Below are 5,025 nucleotides of genomic sequence, written 5' to 3' on the forward strand. Positions count from 1 at the left end.
GGAATGCCTACGTTAAAATGAAGCAGACTCAGGAATCCTTTGTGGACCTACAGAATGCACCTAATTGTGGACCTAGAGGCCCAGCTTGTGCATATGGATTGTGTCATGTATAAATTTAGCTTGCAGCTCTGCTTGCTGGGGTTGATTAATTCAAAGACAGGAGACAGGACAACAGCTTATGGAAGATGTTGTTTCCAGTAACTCTAGGGGTTTTGAAAATGGATAGGCTGACTGCAGCATCCCTCCCCCTTGTTTTGGTAGTCTAACACCTCTACGCTTCTGATGGAGGGATATTTTCCCCTCAACTTTAAATATTCCAGTCACACTAAAACTTGCACTTCTATTTTTTGGTCTCCCTTTCTCCAGATGGAAACTTTTCTTTGACAGGATTCAACTTATATAAACAAATACAAATATTAAACTTCAAAATAAAAGACTAGAAATATATTTCACTCCTTAGACTCTCTGTGACCTTGAAAAATGCCTGCCAGTTGGCAGCAGCCGCTTCGTATAATCATGCTGTTGACCTCAGCTCTGCCTTTCCAAGAACTCAAATGGTAACAGGGCTCTTAAATGGGAAAGGGACTGCTTAGCTTAAATATTTTGTTTTCAATTCCCTCACACCTGCTACTGGACTCAGGGAGGAGGTTTGCAAGTGCAGAGAGATACAGTGGGCAAGATCTCAGGTCATGGCTACAAAAACAAGCACTGTTTGTTTTGCAACTACAAAAAAATGGCCACTTCCTCTCTGAAGAGCTGTGATAAGCACTCCTGGAGGTGTGTGTTGGGCTCTGAATGAAATTAATCTTTCTATCTTAAGTCACAAAAAGAGCCTACAGCCTTCATTGTTAACACAAGTTCACACCCCATTTCCTCAATGCCACCCCTTCTTTTTCACAAGCCTTCTTCCTCTTCCTTCCAGCTCCAATAAACCTAGGAAGGATAAAGACACGAAAACATCACACAGCCAAACACACACACACACACACACACACACACACACACAGCCCCTCACAGTGATACCAGTATTTTCAGAGATTCGCATTTCAGCTTGCAAATGGATTATTTAAAATAAGGTAGAGAAATAGTAATGAAATACGTGCATTTCTTTCTCTCCTCCATGCCATTAATGTAAGAGGAAACTTGAGGTCACTGATAGGAGGAAAAGTAAATTCAATCCTATGGAAATACTCAGTACAATCATTTGCTTCTTTGTTGCAACAAATGTTTATTAAGTGTAGCAGATCTGTTTGCTTTGTGTTAGAAGGGTAGCAATTCAACTTTGTAATACGTATAAACAAATTAGTACAGTTTTACTAATTCTCAGAAGAAAGGGAGCTCTTTTAAGGTGTAGATTTGAATACGAGGTTTAATCATTTCTGGAAAAAATCATTGGGGACTTGCTTATGACATTGACCTTCCTGAAAGACGTCTTATGAGATAAGCATTACCCTTCCTGGGAAGGAATAGACAATAATTCATAGCCACCATAATATATCAATAATTGGAAAAAGAGACTGGCTTCCTAACAGAACTTCTGTGACAAACTATTTTGTGTGTTTACATTTGACTTCTAATTCACCAAGAGAACACAAATACTGGAAGAGGCAATTCTGTCATTGACTCTGACAGCATTCAAAGAAGAAAAAGCCCAGATAAAGCTATTTTAAGTTATTCTTGTCACCATTTTCCTATAAATTTGAGCCACTTTTTCTTGACAATTCTCATTCATGGAGATAACATTGACAATATCAGATCTTATCTAACACGTAGAGAGAATGCGTAGTTTTTTCCTAAATCTGTGCTGCACATGTGGCTATTGAGTATTTGATATGTGGCAGGTTCAAATTCAATGTGCTATAAATGTAAAGTGCACATTGGATTTCAGACTGAGAATTAAAAGTGTACAGTATCTCGTACATAATTTTTTAATAAAGATGACATGCTGAATGATATTTTGGATATATTGGGTTATATAAAATTTATTATTAAAATTAATTTTATATGTTTAATCCTACTTTTAAAAAGTGTGGCTGCTAAAAATTTTAAATTACATAGATAACTCACATTCTGTTTCTATTAAAATAGTGCTACTCTAGGCAATTCATTTTATTTTCCACATGACATGACAAACTATGAAGATATATTTTGTAAAACAGGTTTTGAAAATTTTCTTTTCCCAAAAAATACAACTTGAAATTTATGGTGAGATGTCTGATGCCACTTTTGTTTTCCTGTAGAGTATCCAGCAGTTATTCAGAGTGAAAAAATTAAATTTAATAGAAATTTATCTTTTTATATGTGTTTAATATTTCTTCATTGTATGTGTGTGTCTGTGTTTCTTATATGACTAATGGTGGTTACTCTCTATATTGTCAGATTAAGTTTTTGCTCAAAATTACTATCTTATTGTCAACCTAGCTCATTTCCACTGTAGCACCACTTTTCTAAGATTCTTAGATATTCTGTTAACCCTAAGATTAATTTGTACTTAAAATAGATTTGATTTGTATTTTTAAAATAATTTTTGAATAGCAACTCTATAAAGAGTGGCCTTCTCTGCCCTGGAATGGGCATAAGCAATTAGTCATGTCTGTCAGGCAATCAACAATACCCACGTCATGCTTTCTTTAGGCTTGGCTCTCAGCTAATGCTGTTAAATAAGTAATGAGAGTCCTGGCTCCTACTCTTAAGAAGCTGATAGTTTTGTAGTTGAAGAGTCAAAATGATTTGCATTGAACACAGGTGAAGTAAAATAAGATAGAAAAATTTCATACTAAACTCAACATTTGTGGCCTCTCTTGAAAAATGGCAACACTGCTCTGCATTCTTGTCATGCAAACCATTGTCTGAAGTTGGTAGCTACTGTCCATATGAGGTGGGCGTACAGTGTGCAGTGTGCTACTTTACATTGTCTGTCTGGCTCATATAGACATTTGAGTTCGATTCCTGATGTAGGTAATTATTGATGTCCCTTTCAACTGCCAGCTTTGGTTTTGAGCTTCTTGACCCACTAACTTAGAAATCTTCCTCAAAGGACTCTCTTGTCAAAGTAGACTTGGCTCCTACTTAACTTCTGAAAAATCATAATCCACTAGTGGTAGGAAGTATATCGGGTAGCAGTTCAAATAATAAGCATTATGGAAAATCATATATTATCTGGATTAACTTTTCACGATAGTAAGAGTAACTCGGTATTTGACAGGTCTAGTTTCTGCTGCTCGTGTGAGATCCCTTTTCTGGGCAAACAAATACTGGCATGGGATTATTAAAAATGTTACCCATGTGTTTATGGTATCTAACAAGGGATAATCTGTGTAGTAAAACATTGTGATATTATTGTTTACTGGCTCATTCAGAATTGAGTGGTAAAATGCCGTGATGGAAAACTGTATTGCCAATTCTTTCCATGTGTTCTTAGATATAAAAATAATGTGTTTGTCACATAAAATTCCCTATTGGGAACTGTAATAAGCCAATGTTGCTCTTATTAGACATCCCCAAAGAAAGCAGTATGTTAGTGGTTTTTGGTATTTTGTCTTATTAAATACTAATGTATGATGAAATTACATCCTGAAAAAAAAATGATAATAGGGAAAAGGACTATAGTAAATGTAGAAATAAATATAACAAGAATTTACAAGAATATTGAAAATTTTAAATTATATTAACTGAACAGTTATAACAATTATTGGATCAACATTTTGTCACTTTAAAAAAATTGATAAATTATTCTTTCTACGATATGTATCAGTATTTTGGACAATTCAATGTATAATTAGAAAGTACTTTTTAGAATTTCCTACCATTAAACAACAAGTAGTTATTGATAATTTAAAGCTAGGTCAAAGAAAGCATTATTAATAGTGAAAAGGACATTCTAGGCAGATGAGAACAGCTGTCTGAGGGAGAGGGCATGACTAGGCCAGGTATGAAGAAATTGAACTCTAGTTTGTATTGTTTACTATGTATTAACTTGCTAGTTCCTCATTAGTCAAGGGATGACAAAGAAATTAACAACCAATTTTTATCAACTCCCCCTATACACTGAATAGCTTTCTAGATTATGTGAGAGATACAATGAAATCCAAAAAATAGTCCCTTTCAAGAAGTATACACTATGTCTTGGGATTCAAGTAAACAGATAACAGATGCTACTTGGTAATATGTAATCGAGTTCTGCAGGATTTTAGCAAAGTGTAATGAAAATTTCTAACACTGAAATACCTTGGGGAAGCTTCATTGATGAAGGAGGACTTTATGAAGACAAGGATGAGGCTGAATCATAGTACTTGCATATGGCAGAGGTGGTACAAATACCAGGAAAATTTAGGCAGAAATTCCTTTTCACCCAGCATTTCAGTATTTTATACTCCTTCTTAAGACTATGGAAAATTATGCATAGAATTCTGAGTCTACTTTTTTATCTGTGAAAAGGAGATACTATTATACTTAATTTCTCTATGATTCCTTTCAATATAGAATGTTAGAAAGTCAACTTCATTCCAATCAGTTCTTTCATTGGTGAAAAAACTGAGGCCTGAGGAGGTGAAGTGACTTGATCAAAATTACTTTGTTACTTCTAGATGTCCATAAAGAAAATAAATTGATAGCTACTATCCTGGCTGCATTGTACAAGTGGCAGATTGAGCATGTATACAGAGCACCAGAAGATAGAACCTCAGAAATATTTTGGGGAAAGATGGCAAAGACTTTTATGTGGACATTAAATAACCATCCAAAGGAAAATTAGAACTTTATTAGATGTTCTTATGGTTCAGCATTGTTTTTATTTTGACTTATGCAGATGAATGGTGAGGAGTGGACACCACAATATTTTAGAATGTAGGACTTTAAAAATTTTTCATATAGCCCTATGTTGGTCTTTACTTTTAAAGCCGTCTTCACATTTTGACCAAAAGAATCTCAAATTAACTTTATATTGTTTATACTTCATGTAAAATCTATGTTCTACTATTGGGCTTAGCTTCTCTGGGCCTTTCCCAAGTGTATATGCTCTTTCCC

Source organism: Lipotes vexillifer, unplaced genomic scaffold, assembly GCF_000442215.2.
Source record: "Lipotes vexillifer unplaced genomic scaffold, Lipotes_vexillifer_v1.1 scaffold463, whole genome shotgun sequence".
NCBI lineage: Eukaryota > Metazoa > Chordata > Mammalia > Artiodactyla > Lipotidae > Lipotes > Lipotes vexillifer.